General features: G+C 42.1%; 1 protein-coding gene across 3 annotated transcripts in view; it reads left to right on the top strand.

Moving 5' to 3' along the window:
• gabbr1b (gamma-aminobutyric acid (GABA) B receptor, 1b) overlaps positions 1 to 20163 on the top strand; it is a 275139-nt gene that overhangs the window by 139226 nt on the left and 115750 nt on the right. The window lies entirely within an intron of this gene.

Consider the following 20163-nt stretch of genomic DNA (forward strand, 5'->3'; position numbering starts at 1 on the left):
GGCCACATACAATATTAAATAAAGTTAACTGATGACACAATACAGTAACGTGAGCTATTTAAATTAACTGGACTAGTACAGTGCCCGTTGAAAATGTGCCTGTTTTGAACGGGCCCATTGCTTGGCCTGTGGTATTTCTGCTTGTAGAATTCTTCAAAACCAGATTGTACCCCAAAATTACTTACAGAACCACTTAATATGCAACTCCACTCTATACCCTACTACTGACTTACTGATTTACCTGACAGAGAACGTTGCAGATTTCCGTATGTGGCGGCACGAGAGCGGACAGAACAGAGGAGGTTGTGGTCTAGGTGGAACCTGCCCCAAAAACACCGACAACGCCACCCTGGGAATTTCACCCAGAGAATGATTTTACTTCCTAATTGCAATGTTATTGATACAATTAAGGACACAGGTACGTATACAATTTAGGCAGAGATGAGGTTCAATTTTAAAGGAACAACAAATTTTATTTTAATAATTTTAAAACCATTTAAAACACATTCATACCTTGTGAAGGGGAAAGGGGGGGAAATTATAATTGCTGCTGAGGCTTACCAGTGGAGGAGAAGGGGGTCACGAGGGCAGTGAGGGATCCCAGGGAGAGTCACCTGTGAACACACACAAACACACACAACAGTGAACACAGCAAAGAAAACAGGGTAGACAACACAGCACACAGGAAGGGGATACCACCACCCGGACACCAGCACCACCACCTTCGGCTCTCAGCAACTGAAACGGGGACAAAAATGGGACACACACACACGATTAACGGGGATTCACTCAACGGAAAGAAAATCAATATATGAAATTATAATGAAAAGAACAAACTGCAAGAAACTTAACACAATATAAACTGCCAGAACCAGCAGTGTTTCCAGGAAGGCAGTGCAACACAAAAGCATATAAATTTGAAAGAAAACACTTGTCAATAAACCAAAAGAAACAAAATACTAAGTATGATTAGAGTACAATTAGAACTTAACCAAAGAAACTCAACTTTTTAGGTAGAAAACTAAACTCACTAATGAAAAGAAAACCAAACAAAATGTAAATGCAACTTTTAACTAAATTGAAAACAAAAAAGCAAAAGTGAAAAGAAACAACTTAATCAACCAAATTATAATGTAGGGAGCCAACCTCTTCTGCTACTTTCAAACGTTTAAAACAATGGCCCACATAAAACAGGTGGCTCACACATTTGACCGTATGACCGTGACATAGTTGCCCAGTGACCGGGAAGGCAGGATGGGCGTGCAGCAATCTTTTGCAGTTGCTGGTACAATATTCAGAACATGCACCTTAAGGCGAAACAGCAGCCCAGGCAAAACAGCAGCCAGTGGGTAAACAGTATGCGACTGAAGACGATCTCCAGCTGAACCAGCCTGGTTCCTATTTATAGAAAATGGTAGTTAACACAAAATAATAATAAAGAATAAATCCTACACTTTAGCCTACATACCGATCAAGTAGTGTTTGCGTCGACCCGAAGGAGGCAGCTCAAAGCGTGCAAACCACACAGACAGGCCCGCCAACCGGAGATCTACGAGCGTTCAATACATAGTAAACATGACAGCAGCCGGTAACAGTGGAATAAGTGCCGAGACAGTAGCCGCTACCTTACCTGTAGCGTAGCAGAATAAAGGCTGTTATACACTGGACGCAGCCCAGCTGGCGCATACAAATGTGACGTCATGGGATCGCCGTGACTATTTATACCCACGCTGGTGCTCGCGACACTAGTTGCAGTCTTCTCCTGAACAGCGGTGGCGCTAACGAGCAAAGCCTACCAACATTGCTCTTTCTATGGACTAGAAGAAAAAGAAAAAAGTAAACAAGGTCAGAACTGGCAGCAGCATTGCCATCAATGCTTCGATTTGATTCGATGATCTACTTCGTCGGATCAAGCCTTTCATTCACCATAAAAGAACTCATCTTAACCCAGTAAGTTTACAAGAGAGACTTGCAGTCACTCTGAGAGTGCTGGCATCCGGTTGTCGGCGAACTCGTTCAGGTCTCCCGTTTCCACTTTGTCGCGCGCCGCTGAAAAAATAAGAGCCGTGCGCAACCTCTGCGCCATAAATCGGGCGCACCGGCAGGATATTACATCATTTTGACGTCACGATGGCGCGCGCCACCTTGGATGCGTCTAGTATAATTCATATTTAACACACAGAGTGAGCGACCCGGAAATATGACGCACTTCCGTCACCAACGAGCAAGAGGGGAGTCAGGAGGACTACTACCTGTTTTTATAGGGGCCCTGCGGCAGTGATTGGCCAAAAGAACGCCAACTGTTACGAGTTAAACTCATACTGCTACACATACAGGTTTAGTGGTTTGACGGTTAACAATGAAGTAGAGGATTTGATTCACGGGGGTATTTTGGCGACGGTAATGTATTGGTGTTGTAAATTAGCAGTAGACTTAATTAACCCGGGGTGAGTCTGATGAAAACTGCTGTGTCTGCCCAGTTCAGTTCTGAGATTTTCTCACATTCCACAGCGCTGTGAAGGAATAATCTCCGAGATTACATTTTGTTCTGCCTCTGTTTAGAAGTGGTGAATGTAGGCTACAACTCACAGCAACTTAATACTATATAGTGTCTGGCTCTTGTTTGATATTTAGTGTTGGCAAATGGCTTTTTATTGAGTTTCCTCTTAGCAAAATAATAGACACTGAAAAGCCACACAACAGTTGCGATTTTCCTTTCAGTTATCCGCTCGTGCTCCAGGAAAGTGAAGAAAAGTTAGTTTGGTATATCCGGCAATCATGTAGCTAATGTTGGAAGCAGGAAAAGAGTCAAAGGTGGTAACCAGTGGCTGATCCAGACTATGGTTGCAATGGCGCTTTGCTGCGTTAAACGCTAAAGAGGGAAAGTCACGATTTTCAACCCTTCTGAAACGTGTCATCCAGCGGAGATTTACGCCAACCTCCGGGTACTGGAGACATTCATCAAACCATCAAATCATGGTGGGTGGATCGATCCAAATATCAATAATATTGATACCAAAGTTGGTATGGATCGATATTGATCAATACCAGTGTAATGATGAGATTGATACTTTAGTTTTAGTTTCTCTCCAGTACACACTGCTGTGGTTTCATCAAAGAGGTGACCTGGCTGTCTGTGTGTGCCGCTGCTTTCAAATGCCGCTCCTCTCACAGCACAGAGCAGGTACACTTTGCTCCTCCTCCCCCCTCTTGTGATTTGATATTGTACCGTCACGTAACTCAGTGGCACCAGGCAAACAAGCAAGCAACCAGCCAGGCCCGGCAGCGGCCAGCAGCACACACACGCAGGACAGAGACGCAGCAGAAGAATGGCAGGGGGGAAGAGGAGTGCTGTGTGGCTATATTTTCAGGCCAAAAATGAAACAACAGCAAGCTGTATAATTTGTAAAAAGGCTGTAAGATACAGTGTTGACACAACAAATTTATACAAGCATATGAAAATCCTGTCCTGGTTTTTAACTTATTAATAATCCAAAGGGAAAATCACAAAACCACTTAAAGGTCATGAAAATTCATTCAGATTTAGCAATTTGATGATACATCCACCTTAATTATTAAAGTATCGGTATTGTATCGGTATCGGCGATACTGGCCCTGTATTTACTTGGTCGATCGATACCAAATTTTGCAGTATCGCACACCACTACCCTTAAATTACCAGCTTACGCTAGCAGTAGCTAGCTAGCTGAGTTGGCAGAACGCTGAACATAAAGACATTTTTAGGTGAGCAAAAGGTTCCAGTTATTGTTGCTGAAGTGAAAATACAGTGAGAAGGTCAAAGTTTAAGATGAAAACACGGACAACAACCAAAAACAAGTTAAAGTCTATTTTAATGTCCACAGTGTTAGCATGGTTAGCATTGCCAAGTCGCTGTCCTGATTGACAGGTCCTAAAGCATCCCCTGCTTTATCGTCTGTTTAAAAAAATAAGGGGAGCATCATTTACTAAACTAACATCATGCTGTATTGAAGAAGACTTGAAACTAGCGATTGAGACCATAGCTTCATTATGAAAATGTTTACTGAGGTAATATATCAAGAGAGAAGTAGGCTCATTTTCTCATAGACTTCTATAGAACAGACTTCTTTATGCAGCCAGAGGAGTCGCCCCTGCTGGAAATGAGATGGAATGCAGCTTTAAGGAGATTCAGCATAGGGAGCAGCATTCAGGCCGGAAGCTTCATCCATTATTTTTACAGTCTGTGGTTGTAGGTTATATAAATGAAAATGCTAACACATATTTGAGGATCACTGGATGGCACGGCGACGAAGAAAAAGGAACCCCCCCCAGACCGGCATCGCTGTGATCAACGGCTGCGCCACCTTGATTAGGGAAAAGAATTGTGCTGTCACATAAGGAGAGAAACAGGAAAATGCTGAGAAGATAAGAAACAACTGAGATTTGAGGCACATAAGATAGGCCTACGTGTGTATTTAAAAGACAGGAAAACAGTGTGGTCATTATGGTATATTATTATTGCCTGTTTTTTAAAAACAATTTTAGTCATAAATTGTTAAATGCAATTTCAATTTCACAACATTTTATATGGGAGTATTCTTTTCTTTCCCCACTCAAAAAGAGATAGATTTTTGCATTTCTAAACTGTTTGAATATCAAGCCTTTAGTGTGTCTTTTAATGGCTCATGCTTTTGTTGCCGGAGAGAAATGTGTAGCTGTTATATTTCCCTGAGTTGAGTGGTCATTTTTAGCTCACACTCTCCACTAGCACATGCAGTGATCTTGGCAGCCTTTTGAGCCAATTGTGGTGCCATGCAGTGACCTGGCAACCAGCGCAGCCAATCACTGCACCCTGAAAAATCGATCAAGGCCTTAAAGCCTCTGCTGAAGTCCTGCCTTTAAAGATGCACGCAGAGCTATTCAGCAGCAGAATGCCAGTGGAAAAGAGGTCTGGAGACCAGATTTGTCTGTCTTTTGTTGAAATATAATGCAGATGTGAAATGTTAATGAGGCTTGCTGGGCACTTTGGCTGCCAATGGAGAAATGCACTTACCTCAAAAAAGGACACAAATGGTCACTTTTAGGCTAAGAGCTTTCTTCCTGGTTCTATTCATATTAAGAATAAGTTAGTCTCGCTTTGCCAGACCTTCCTGTGGAGAAAGGTCTGGCAATGTCCACCGATGCACCGGCGCTGTTCAGGTAGGTGCTGTAGCTCAGGCTTTGGGCTTATGTGTGTAATAAGGTTTGTGTTTAAATAGCAATAAAGCCCTGAAGGTTAACTTCTAACTTGTGCGCCGACCACAAGTAACACAAAGGACGAACGCTGAGCTAACTTTAGTTAGCTTGCCCAAACAGCGAACCTACAATGTACTTCTGATAACTAACCTGACTTCTCTGGAGATTCAGTCTCCTCCGTTTGGCACGACTTTCCGACAGTGCTGATGCTAAGGCATGATGCAAATGTCAATGTAAAACTCTTTTCTCTGTTATTCTTCTTCTCCGTCTTCTTCTGTAAAATTTCCGGTATGGTGGAAAAAATAATCAGTTGGGCGGTTCAAGTGATATGCACGTTCACACAAACAAACACACCGCTCTCTAATTATACTATTGGAATGGGATTTGGATGAAGTTTTTATTGCAGGATAGTTGTATTACTACAATGTTACTATATAATCAGAATGTACAGCTCTACATGCTCCTCAGGTGGTCCTCTTCTTCTGAGTGCAGTACATGAAGTGAAATTGGTAATGAAGTAAAATGTGTTATCTGACAGAGATTGTAAGGCCATGCCCTGGATGTTTCCTCTCATCTCATTGTCACTTTGAGCCTGTGCTTTATTTTAGAACAACCCTAAAGGCTCACTGCTGAGCCGGGACAGAAAGCTCATGAATATCAGATGCAGCCTGCAGCTCCTGGAGTCCTATCAAGACCATCGCACAAGCACTTAAAGAAGCCTTCTCTTCCATTCACACACACCACTTTCTAACTGCCTCTGTTTAAAACCCCCAGCTGTAACAAGCCCATCCACTTTCATTAATGTCATTAACAGATGTCAGCCACAGTCTGCATATGTGTGGCTTGAGCATCCGGGGGGTAAAAAACACTTTCTGGACTTCCGGTTGAGCATGTAAGCGAGAGTCACGCAGTGGAGTAGGCTCCCGACGCTATCTACTAAATTTCCTACAAAACCTATATTTCCCACTCTAAACGCATTACTTTCAATTTGTAAAACTTTTTTTTACTCTATCAATCATCGATGGCGGCCGAAAGTCGACGGAACAAGACTAGAGCTACTACGGCTACACCTGTGGCCTGTCCTGCCGCCTCTGAGGATAATGGCTCCGCGGCAGGGTCTCTCAAGCTACCTGTTGCCCTGGAAAATCTCCGCATGGTTTTGATGTCAGACCTGACAACAGCTATCACCAGTCAGCTGAAATCCGCTATTGACACTGCCCTTGTACCCATTGCCGCCTCTTTAGAGGGGTTTACGGCAAAGTCCGAAGCACAGGACCGCCATATAGTGGAGCTGGAACAGCACCTCACTGTGTATAGTGACAACATTGTCTCGCTAGAAAAGTCGGTTAAGGACCTAACTACATCCAACAAGCAACTTACCGATAAGATGGAGGTCCTCAAGTCCCGCTCCCGTCGCTGCAATCTGCGTGTTATCGGCATTCCAGAGGGTGCCGAAAGACATGACCCTGTTGTGTTTATGTCCAGTTTCTTCTCAGAGGTGTTAGGACCTGATGTTTTTCCATCCCCACCAGTCCTGAACAGAGCCCACCAAATCGGCCCTAAACCAGCTGATAACCAGGTCAGCGGCAAACCAAGGGTTTTCATAGTCTGCTTTTCACTACTACAGCGACAAGGAGCGAGCCAGTCGCTGGGGGGCTGTCAATCGGCGACAACTCTTCCACCGGGAGAGGAAAATTTACATCTTTCCGGACTACAACGCTAGTACTGCAAAGAAGAGGGCTGCTTTCTCCAATATGAGACGCTATTTCAACCCGTTCTCATTCTCAACTCGTAAAATAAGGACGTTTGGACAGTGGCTGTCAGCGTCTGATGTGACGAAAAAGGCGTCTTTCAGTGTGTTTGTGTAACGCATTGGGGAGAGCAGCAGTTAGATTGGATTTAGCGAGTAGTATGTAAGGGCGAATTTCCACGTATGGAGGTTGGTTGGGGTGGTGGATGGGTCAAACAAACACAGGACTTTCACCCAGGAGAGTGGGGTTCGCATCCCGCTTGTCACGCTTGCTATAGTCGCTTTTTATTTTCCTCCCGCGTGTCACAGAACCGTACGGCCAACCACGACCCTTTCCTAAACCCAACCATCCCGTTCTTCCCGCGTGTCACGGAACCGTAAGCCCACCCACGACCTTTTCCTTAACATAACTGCGTCAAAAGGGACGGCAATAGTCCCGACCAAGTGCGTTTACTTATAGCGCTAAAGGGACGGCTATAGTCCCGACCAAGCGCGTTTACTTATAGCGCTAAAGGAGACTTTTAGCGTCAATAAGAACGACAAAGGCACCTGACCAAGCGTCCGTATTTTACGAGATGAGTGTGAGAACCTGTTGGCTATTTACGCGATAAGGATGTGCAGTTCTCCCTTCGTTTTCCAGCCCAGCTCAGTATTGACTACGGTGGAGAGAAGCTACAATTTGACTGTCCAAATAATGCCCAGAGATGGTTTGACAATTATTTCCCACCGGAGTGAGAGTTATCTGTGTGTGGGTGAGGTGACACTAGTTTATAATCAATCTGTGGAATAGTTTTTTTGTATTTCTGCTACAGATTTGCTTCAACAGGCTTTAACATAACGTTAGCTACCTAGCTGTTGGGCTGGCTAACAAAACACAATTCGGCTAGGTTTGCACACCTGCCCTGTTGAGGTAGGCTAACATTAACATTTTGTTGCTGTTTGTTTATTGCTTATTGGTGGGAGAAATCCTAACGTTACCAGTAGCCTGCACTAGACTGTAAGCCTATGTTTTCTTTTGACCGTGCAGTCTGCCCTTCTGTTCTGAGGATTACAAGCAACTGTTTTAGAAGTTCTGATGTATTGCATTGTTTAGGTGTGTTTTTACACTTTTATTATTTTCTTGTTTCTTACGTTGTAGAGCCTGTGACCATGAGAGGTATTTTGTCTAACTCGCTTAGATGCATCGGATTAGGGGATGTGGTATTTGCCTGCAGTTTCCCTCATTTGGGAAAGGAAATTTAAGGTTTGATGAGGGAGGGGAGGGTAGGGGGGTGTGGGACAAGGTCTTATCGGTCTTTTTTACATGTATGTTTTTGTTTTGCCCCCTTTCATAACATTTGAACCGTTTAAGGTAGAGTCTTGTGTGAGGTGTCATTGAACTCAGCAGAGAGTTCCTTCTTCATTGGTGATGGTTTGGCCCGCCCCCTATGTTTAAGCCACGCCCCTTTCATAAATGCTGACCCATCTAAGGTAGAGTCTTGTGTGAGGTATCATTGAACTCAGAAGAGAGTTCCTTTTTAGTTGGTGATGGTTTGACCCGCCCCCTATAATTTAGCCACGCCCCCTTTCACAGCTAATGAACTGTATGACGTAGAGTCTTGTGTGAGGTATTGTTGAACTGAGCAGGGAGTTCCCTTTTCATTGGTGACGATTTGCAGTGTCTGAGTGCCGCGCAAATGCACGGTCGCAAGGAGCGGCGTCCGCCAGTAAACCCGACGCGCAGAGGCGCGAGGGCCAGTCCATCGCTGCTTGCAGCTTTAATTTTGTAGATGGCTCTCTACTCCCAAGGGTAACAAATTCTTATTTATCTACCCATCGTCATTTCTGATAATGCTTCCTTGGCCCTTGACATAATCAATTCCTCCCACGGTAAAAGCCACCCCCCTTGGAGACTCAATTCTCTACTTTTCTCGGATCTAGCCTTTTGTGACTTAATCTCTACATCTATTAATGATTTCCTTATTATAAACAAAACAGAAGGTATATCTTACTTTTTATTATGGGAGACACTCAAAGCTTATCTCAGAGGGCAGATTATTTATTATTCATCGCATCAAACTAAAATTAGGAAAGCTAGACAGGAGGAACTCTCCAATTCTATTCTCAGCCTTGACCGCCTTTATGCTCTGACTCCTTCTCCTGAACTCTACAAACAATGCCTCAACTTTCAGGCAGAGTTTGATCTTTTATCCACAGGCACAGCTGAGCAGCTGTTACTACACTCTCGTGGCACGTATTATTACGGTGACAAATCCAGTCGCCTTCTGGCTCATCAGCTAAAACGTCATGCAGCTGGGCAATCTATCTCAAATTGAGTGCCCATCTGGAACTCTTACAATTGACCTTATGGAGATCAACTCTGTTTTTAAAATGTATTACTCCTCACTTTAATCATCAGAGTCCCCAGCGAATTCGGACGTGATGGTAGAATTTCTGGATAACTTGGAGATACCCACAATTGAAGTCATCTCGCATAGAGGGTGTTCTGCCCAGCATAGTATCGGAGGAACAGACTGGCTTCATTAAAGGTCGTCATTCATTTTTCAACATTCGTACCCTGTTTAATATTATTTATTCCAATGACATAAATCTTGGTTTTGTATGTAACTGACCCTGTCTCCCACATACCAAAGATGTTGTCTCTATTGGAAACTTTTGGCTCTTTCTCTGGGTACAAGCTCAATCTGCAAAAAAAAGTGTATGTTTGTCTATAAATGCAAAAGCGCTTTCACTTCAACAGTCTGATTTGCCATTCCAACTGAATCATCTTGGTTTTAAATATTTAGGAGTTAATGTTACTCGCTCACTATCTTCCCTATTAGATGTAAACTTCACTCCTCTCATTTGCCATATGAAGACTGTTTTTCAGAAATGGTATAACTTACCCATGTCTATGCTTGGGAGAGTCAAGCTGGTAAAATGAATATACTGCCAAAATTTCTTTACTTATTTCAATCCATCCCCCTATTCTTACCCAAATCATATTTTAAATCTATTGATCAGGCACTCATCTCTTTTATATGGGGAGGGAAAACTCCCAGAGTAAGGAAATCCCTGCTGCAGCAATGCACGCTCAGCGGAGGGCTATCTTTGCTTAATTTTATGTATTATTATGTATTATGTATTATTACTGGGCAGCCAACATCCAGAAGTTTTTGTTTTGGTTAGATGCTCCACAGACATTGTGGTTCCAACTTGAGGCTGGGTCATGTGTGTCGTATTCTCTCTCTGCTCTCTTGTTTTCTTCCATCCCCTTATCTTCTTCTCGTTATACAGACAACCCAGTTGTCTGTACCTCTCTTAGAATATGGTATCAATTCAGACGTCACTTTCAGTCATGTTCTGCCTCTACTCTAATGCCCATCTGCAGTAATCATCTCTTTCCACCCAAGTATTTTGTCATTTGATAAACTGACTAGCTCTAAAGCTGCTGCTGCATGGGAGACTGAACTAGGAGTGGAATTAGGAGATGATTTTTGGGAGAGAGCCATTATGAGAATACGTACCTCTTCGTCATATGCTCATCTAGGTCTTATCCTGTTTAAAGTGGTACAGAGATTGCATTTTTCACGATCAAGACTATCAGAAATTTATCCAGAGGTCGATGACACCTGTGTCAAGTGTGGAGTAACTTCCTGCCATCTTAGCCATATGTTTGCCCTTTGTTCCAAACTTGAACATTTTTGGAATTCTATCTTCAATATCCTTTTTCAGACATCCTTCAAGTCCAATTAGAACCACATCCCCTATTAGCTATCTTTGGTGTTACACTGGTTCCACTCTTAATAGAAGACAGTCAGATGTTGTTGCCTTTGCTACTCTGCTGGCAAGGCGAAGGATCCTATTCTCCTGGAAATCCTCACAGTCCCCCTCTGTGTCCCTATGGCTGAAATACCTTATTTTCTTTCTAAAATTAGAGGAGGTGAAATTCACTCTCAGAGGGAATACTGATAACTTTTTCAAATGCTGGAACTCTTTTATTACTTATTTCAATGAGCTACAAACACTTCCCTGATTAGGGTGTGCATTCACCCACAACTACTTTTGACTCCATTGTTGTTTTTCCCCCTTCTTTGTTGTTTATATAATCATTTTATTTGTATTTCTTTCTTTATTATTTTTTTATTTTATTTTTTAAATGTTCACTTAATTTGATTTCTCAGTTATTGTTTGTATGTTTGTGCGTTAAGGTATGTGCGACATGTAAGACCTGTCTTGGGGGGTGGGAGATATGGGATTGGTCACAGTATGGGCCTGGGAAAAGGAATCTTTATTTGATTCTCATATATGTTGTATTACTATTGTACAATGTTTAAAATTATTGTCCCGACTGCATACAAAAAATAATAAAAAAAAAACCTTGAATAAAATAAAACAACACTTCCTGTCTTTAGGAAGTCGCTTTGTGAAGCCTACACAATCGGGTGATTAAGGTGTCAGCTTAATTCATCACCCCTGGTAACAAGAGTAGTTTACTTTAATGACTGTGTCATTGGCATTGTTCTCATACAGCAGGTCCTTCTCGGAAGAGGAGAGGCCAACAATAAAGTCAGCAGCTCTGGGCTCAGGTGGAAGGAGGATGGATGCCTGCTCATGGTTACAGTAACACTTACTGCATATTATCATCTCAAACCATATGTACAAGTCTGACGCTGTACATGAGTGTACATTTTTCTATTCCACATAGCAAAAAATAGAATAAGGGGTGAGGGTGAGTCTGATGAAAACTGCTGTGTCTACCCGGTACAGCTCTGAGATTTTCTCGCATTGCACAGCGCTGTGAAGGAATAATCTCAGAGATTACGTTATGTTCTGCCTTTGTTTAGAATACTATATAGTGTTGGCAAATGGCTTTTTATTGAGTTTCCTCTTAGCGAAATAATAGGCCTTTTTTCGCCAACTTTATTCCACACAACAGTCGCAATGTTCCTTTCAGCTATCCGCTCGTGCTCCAGAAAAGTGAAAAAAAGTTAGTTTGGCATATCCAGCAATCATGTAGCTAACGTTGGAAGCAGGAAAAGAGTCACCTGAAAAACCTGTTCTGATAGGTTAGCAAACATGTTTAGCTCAGCATCGGCCAGCTAAACATTAGCTTGCTTCTTGCTTTAGCCTCGACCTACGGAGGTAAACTCAGACTGTCGCTTGCTAGATGTTATGAAAACATAAATGAGCATTTGTTTGTATGTTTGCCAAACTTTTCGGGGGATTTAACGTTACGTAATTAATTACGTCCCGCTGGCTGCCATCACGTTATTATAACCGTTGGCTGCAAACCGGTTACAGGTTTATTGTTGATCATACATGTATAACGCTACAGTTTAATTTAGTTAACGTTACACTGGGTTTGAGAGTCTGGGGGATGTGTTGACTTAACAGTAGTTAATAGGCTGTCAGTTGTAGACGCAGTGCACCTTACATGGTTGAGTGAAAAATAGGTTAGTTATTAACTTCAGCAATACTTTCCTGATAACCTGAGTACCTCAGTATTTGGGATGTACTGTACTGTTCATGTTACAAGGAAAAATACAGTTATTAACTGAAAGTGAAGCATTCTTGGTGTTTTTGTCACATGTTTACACTGACAATATACCAAACAACTAATCAAAGCTGATACTGTATGATAATAGATAAATGAGTGATAATAACATATTACATGCTTTAAACTCCTTATATATAGCTATGCAGTGTTCTGAGCAGCCTGGATGGAACGCAGAAGGTGATACAACACTTATTAGAACCACAAGAGACTTAGACTGGAGCTCAACGACTTAAGACGTGACTTAGACTCGAGCTCAGAGACTTGTGAGCATCTCTGTGACCAGTATGCTGTAGAACCGTGCTCTAGCTTTGAGCACTGTTCTCCCAGCAGCTTTTTGGTTGTTTTTGTACTGTTATCACCATGGCTGACGTTGGTCTCTGGGGCTGAAAGCTGCATGCCAATGTGGTTTCATGCAGCCAACCCTGACAGGACTCAGTTTTAATAGACAGTAGAGATAGATTGTTCATCTGTGCATGAAATACAAAAAAGGAGAGAGCCAGTCTGGTTTGCATGTAATTCCACCGCACTAACTTAATTCAAATCAGCATCTGTTAAATTGGGGTAGAAATGAATGTTTCATTGAATGATTAATGAGTGTAAGAGGGAAGACAGACACAAATTATTTTCCTGATAGATGTAGATGTAGAGATATTCTGAAATAGTCACGAAATTGAATCTATAGATTCATGTACATGGACACGATTATCTCATTTTTTCCGTGACGCTCATCACGAATGTAAAACTAATGTATTTCAATTGGAAGCATCTTTCGTGTCTACACCACATAGCTTAATGGCTTTGTGATTTTTGGAATATTTAGACTATAACTTTAATCAACATTTATTCACTAGATGTTATCATGATTTTTATTTCTTTATTTGAATGTTATTATGGCAATTTTAACCCTTTGAGGTGACAGAAGACATACTCAATGCTATGAGAGATAATGGTATTGTTCAACGCATTCTCATGAACGGGTTTGTATGATATTGTACAAAAATGTATGCACACTAAAAAGTAAGATATCGTACGAAACTAGGAGACCGCCGGCTGGTCACATGACACTGGCTGGTCACGTGACGCCAGCAAGCGCTATAGAGTATTGTGACGTCGGCTACAGACCTCTGTCAGAGCTCGGTCGCATCAGCAGCAGTTAGTAACTTTAGCTGCTACAGAGCTCTGCGACGCTGGCTACAGTGCTCCGCATGGTGCGCCGTCGTTTCAGCAGTTCTTGGTGGTTCAGTTACCCGAGAATAGGTGACTGTGAGCCGGGGAAAGAGCACCGCGAGCTGCTGGTCATTTTTAGGGCCACAAAAAGTGAGCGTTATGTGGCGATGAAAAGTTAAGGCACCAAAATGATTAGTTAAGTTTAAGAAAAAGATTGTGGTTTGGATTAAAACTCTCCCAAGGGACACTCATTTCCCCAGGAAGCAAACTCTGCTCTGCTGCTTTAAAGTCAGGTGTTTTAACGCCCACCCATCCACCCCAACTTCCTCCCTATGCGGCCAGCCGCGTTCTTATACAGCAGCAGTCAATATGGTGCATACAGCAAAAATAAAACGTTGAGTACTTACGAATTATAGTGCTTAACTTTTGAGAAGAGGCTGTATTGTTGGTTGTTGGGAAATACGGCCATGCTGCCATGGAGTTTTGCTCTGGCCTCAGTCTAGACTTGGTCTTCTTTGGACCTGGTCTTGACGTGTGCTTTCCTGAGTGCTGCCACGCATACACACTGTGCATGTTACAGTACATAGATTAGAACGTAGCTGAAAAGAAACTGGAACACAGCAGCAGCGTAAGGAATAGTAACATGTCACATATGATATTGTTTGGAAGCTACCCTGCAGGGCTTTAGTGCTTGGGCAAATATCGAAATGTAAAACTTGGTTAGAGAGGAGAGAAGGGGGAAAGAGAGACAATGAGTAGAAGACATCGGAAGAGATAAAACAAAGAAAGCAATAAGGGAGAGAGGGAAAGAAGATGAATCATCCCAGCAGCTCTCTGTTTGATCCAGTGTTCTACTTAACACAATTTGGCCTGTCAGTTTCTTTTTTTTACTATGACATTGTTCAAAATGTCATTAGAATAAATTTACGGAGCAGAAAGAATCATGCAAGTGATCACTATTTCTTAGTTTTCTACTGCCAAATACACCCCTACACTGAACATAGTGATTAATATATAAACACGGCTGGATAGTAAGCCACTGCTCCGGGGGCCCCAGCCTGCAGCATGTCTGTGGGGAAAGGACTTTGTTATTAATTAATAATGTTACTAATTACAAATTCAGTTAGAGAATTTGTGGCTCCTGCATTTTCTCAGATTATTAGTGGAGGCTGTCCCTCTAATTGGCCTCTAGTAGTTCTGACGGGAGCAAAGCCGGAAGTAAGGTGAGGAAGTATAAGAGCACCAAATGTCCTGGTAATGAGGTAGATTGGGGGGGTGGATGGGTCAAACAAACACAAGACTTTCACTCAGGAGACCGGGGTTCATGTCTTGTTTGAAAAGAAAAGGAATCAGAGAGTTTTTTTTTTACTTTTACGGAACAAACAGATATGAGGACGGCAAACGCTCCTGCGGGTCGTATTATCTGCAACCACTTTGAACAGACTTTGAAAAGACTAAAGTCTGACACCATCTCACATCTAAAGACAATCATCTCACATCTAACGTTAAAGACATGACGTCATAATATGTAAATACTGGAGATCTTGCAGGGTCACACATTGCAAGACTACAACTAGATTTGTTTTGAAAAATTTAAGCAAGCTAGCTAGCTACCGCTATTGTTAGCTGGTAACTTAAGGGAAAGTCTGCAGATTTTCTGTTCTGCCATACATGCAGATGAATGTCTCCAGTACCCGGAGGTCTGTGTTTATCCGCCAGTCAATCTCCAGTTACATGACACGCTTCAGAAGGGTTGAAAATTAGCAACTTTATCTGTTTAGCATTAAGCTCTAGCCATTTGCTGCTTCCTGTTTTATGCCGGAGGGAGGGCACCCATTGGTTGTTGACAATGTTCACATGATTTAGCTTCACTACCAAGACTTAAAAGTTACGATAATATCAAACACGTTTGATTTTGTCAAAACGTCAAGACGGGAAAACAACCTGGACTGAGTTTTATGACCACCTTACACCAAACGATTGAGACAGCGGGAGCACACCACAACCTTAGCAAGATTCTCGTGATTTTATTCAGATATTGGAAATAAGTCTTCGACAGTGGAATTGCTTGAAAAGGGGTTTGGTGTAAGGTCGGCATAATTTGTTTTGCCTCATGCATTTTTTGGATGAAACATAATTGCTATGTCGATTATGGTAATCAACCAATGCTTTTTCACCCATGTTCTTGAACTGCACAAAACATGTAGAGAGGTGGTTATGGGGGGATGGAGCGCATACAGAGCCAAAGACCTATCATGGAGAGCAGGTCCTGCGTATTGTGTCCTGGGAGGGGTTAGGTTTAGGTTGCTAAAACACTTTGGTTAGGTTAGAGAAAGATTATGGTTTTGATTGAATATTACCAAATACATCCTTTCTCTTGCTTCAAGTCAGGATTTGATTTAATGTGTTAAGCAGGAATATTTTGCAACTTTTATGTTCTATAAAAATGTTTCCTGACTGTGCTAATAAAGCAACCCTATCATCAGACAAACATTGATATTGGACAATTCTGCAAAGTAAGTAGTAAGTAAGGGAGCCTAATTGATAATTAAAGGTGTCAAGCTGAGGCAAGTAAACCACTTGCTCAAGGTTAGGAAAAGATCATGGTTACAGTTTCAAATAAATCACAATTTAACTGTTAGATCTCAGCCAATCACCAAACGGTGGTTGGAATCGTAACTGTCATCCACCAGCCCAACCCCCAAACCCTCACTTTCTGCTTTGCTGCATTAAGCACACTTGATGCTTTCTGCATTGGCACTGAGCCCCTGTTTTATAAAGGGAAAAACTAGTTTTAAGAGATCAAAACTCAGTTAGTATTATGCTCAGTTAGTATTATGCTCATATACTATATATATATATATATATATATATATATATATATATATATATATATATATATATACTAATATATATACTAATATATGCCCAGCAGCCTTGTAGCGGTTTAATTTAACCCTGTATATGAACATAGTCTTTAGAAACTCATGCCTTGTACAATTTATAGCACATAGATGACCTGCACTTCAAGAAGAAAGTAGAACAGAAGTAGATGAGTGAACTATCCTATAAGCTCCTTATTGAATCCATTGAACACCAGCAGCTCTTTATCCATTTCATCATGAGTGCTCCATTTTAGAAAATTACACAATTATTTATGAAGCCAGAATGACTTATCAGCTCTGTGTTATTCAAATGTATTGAGGGAAAAAACTCCAAACGGATCCGGAGGCATAATAGCACCATGTTGTCTTCCCAGTTTCGTGTCCTGCTTTAACAACTCTGAATGCACAGTAAATGACAGCACAGTTTGTTGATCGAAAGGAGCTGGAGCTGGAGCTGAGGGACGTGGGAGACAGAGATATATGCCTCTCTTCTCTAGCAGCATGGGTAATCCCACAGAGATGGCCAAACAGATAGGATGAGGCACAGAGAGATACCGAGGCACAGAGAGATACCGGTCAGATACAGAGCGGTGCCTGCAGAGGGAAATAGGACAGAGACAGACAGACAGACAGACAGACAGACATCCTACTGCACCAGCAGAACAGCACAGACTCAAAGGACAAAAAAAATCCGAATAAAGAGAGAGGGATCGGTGTCAGCCCTTTACTGTGCTGATACATTATTTAAGATACACGCAGCGCACACACACACACATGCGCACACACACACACACACATGCGCGCGCACACACACACACACACACACACACACACACACACACACACACACACACACATTAAGCACTCTCATAAGAGACATAAAGAAACATGTAAATGTAGAAGTATGTGAGGGTATGTGAGAGGCAGACATTATTCATTGTGGCTCAATAAGATCTCTGACATGTGGTTTGCTGAATTAAAAGATTGTATTTGACGTATGAAGAAGACAACAATGAAGGAACTGAATAGGTGAAATTTAAAAAGGCACCAGGGGTGCCTGGATAGCTCACCTGGTAGAGCATGCACCCCACGTCAGTCCTTCTCGCAGCGGCCGCAGGTTCGTATCTGACCTGCGGCCCTTTGCTGCATGTCATTCCCCCTCTCTCTCTCCCCTTTCACATCTTCAGCTGTCCTATATAATAAAAGCTTAAAATGCCCAAAAGAATAATCTTTAAAAAGGCACAATTTTGTGCCATAATAACACATGATTGGAAACATAACCTTAGCTCTTATCTACAAACTTATGAGAATTACATCGTCCCACCTTTTTGGAAAAACATACATATTTTACAAATAGAATAATCACATACGTCATAATATAAATAAATATGCTAAACACTGTTTAGTATATTATTTAGTATAATATATTTTAAAGTGTAACTCTCGCCAAAATGCAACCTAGGGCCTTTTTGTGAATATACCCGAGTCAAACTTTGCATAAAGCATAATTAGAACGGAAACGCCACTTTTAAGATTTACCGTATTCTTGTTTTCGGTCAAATGGCCTTTTAAATGGGAGTGCTAGGGGCACTACTATGATAGCATCAAAATTGCTATTTTTAAAACACTAAGAAGGCTCGATACAACATGAAACTTTGCTCGAAGTATCACTAGGGGCTCTACACATGAACTCAGCATTGAGAACATTGTTTGTGTACACAGAGTTTACTAAAAAAGGTTTTAAACAACTCACTTTAGCAGTTGTTGTTTACGCTATCCACCATCTTGCCAGTCAAAAAGTGTCAATCTCCGAATGCGAATGAACGGAGGAAATGTCATTCTTATATAAGGCTCCTTTTTCAACTACAAGGTCAATATTGTTTTTCACTAACAACAAAACAACAAATTATCTGTGCATTTATATGTAACTAAGCTTTAGGAGCTTTCCATCTTTACTCTCCTCCCTGTTACGTTGCATTCAGCGATCAACTCTTTTTGACTGGCAAGATGGCGGATAGCGTAAACAACAACAGCTACAGTGAGTTGTTCAAAACCTTTTTTAGTAAACTCTGTGTACACAAACAATGTTCCCAATGCTCAAGTTCATGTGTAGAGCCCCTGGTGATACAAAAAGACCCTAGGTTGCATTTTGGCGAGAGAGACTCTAACTTCTGATTAAAGCATAGATACTTTTCAAGATAATTTTTCCTCTTTTTGTGGCATGTTCACTCATGACCTTTGAAATAGTAGTTTGTTGATGTTGATATGATCTGTATATAAAACAGAAGTTTCTATTTTAATCATATTTTGTACCAACTGAAAAACACTGTGAACACTGAATTTAAACAAATTATGTCTATCTTTATTTACAAATCATTCGGAAAAGCCCATAAATCATAGATTTACTACATAGGTTTCTCTAAACAAGTTACAGGGCCACCATGAAAAACACAAGTACTTAAAGTGTTAGCTTTAGGCTACTTTTATAACTTGTAGTATGTGTATAACTTGTATACTGTATTGTATTATCAGGGTTTTCCCTGGGTCAGAGGGAGAGATCACTAAAAAGAGCCCAGAACCTTGTGTCGAAACTCGGCTTTTGGCGGCGAATTAACATTGGTGGAGGAGAGAGGGGGAAAGAGAGGGAGAGAGGGGGAGAGAGGGCGGGGAGCGGGAGGAGAGATAAATGAGCGGGGCTGTGTTAAGAGATTGCAAATTCAAAGTGGTTTGTGAAACGAACATCCCTCCTCCTCTCTCTCTCCCCCCTTCGCGCTCTCTCTCTCTCCCTTCGCTCTCTCTCTCTCTCTCTCTCTCTCTCTCTCTCTCTCTCTTCCTCTCTGTCTCCCCCTCTCGCTCTCTCTCTCTGTGTCTCTCTCTCCCTCTCTCTGTCTCTCCCTCCCCCTCTCTCTCTCTCTCTCTCTCCCGCTGCTGCTGCAGTCAGCCTCAGTAACTCCTGCGAGCTGAACACATCTCCCTCCCGTCGTCTCTCTCCTCTCCTCCGGAGGGTTCCAGCTACGCTGCGACCACGTTTCATCTTGAGCTCGACCTTGCTTCCAAATCGAGCGCTCTCCCATTACACCCCATTGGATTAATGAAAACAGACATTTATCGTGTATTTGTGGCTTTCCCATACAGCAGTAATGTTGGACAGGAGAGCCGTGAGTATGTAGGCGGATAGATGAGGACGGGCAGGTACAAGACGAGAGGATCCGTTCTCTTCGTGTGTTTCCTCACACGCTCAGTGTAGCTTTGTTCAGAAGGAGGACGCAGGGTCACAGCCATATCTTTTCTCTGCGGAACAGGCTCAGGCTGAACACCACGGAGCCTACGCCACTTGAGTTTCAGCACCGCGGAAAGCGCCGCGAGCTTAACGCCTTCCTTAACTTAGACTTCATCACCAACCTCGGCTTCATAGTCAAGTTCAGTTAGAAAACAGCAACTCCAGCCACTTCAATAGTTGCATGAGGACCGTTTGGGTATGCCATGCTAGAGTAGATAATAATTGTTCCCACAATGCTGAGGAGTTCACAGAAGATGGATGATATTGTTTTATAATAATTGCATTTTCTGTCGGCTGTTAGATGCTATTTTTGCAACAACAAAAATCA

Source organism: Sander lucioperca, chromosome 16 (assembly GCF_008315115.2).
Source record: "Sander lucioperca isolate FBNREF2018 chromosome 16, SLUC_FBN_1.2, whole genome shotgun sequence".
In the NCBI taxonomy this organism is placed as follows: domain Eukaryota; kingdom Metazoa; phylum Chordata; class Actinopteri; order Perciformes; family Percidae; genus Sander; species Sander lucioperca.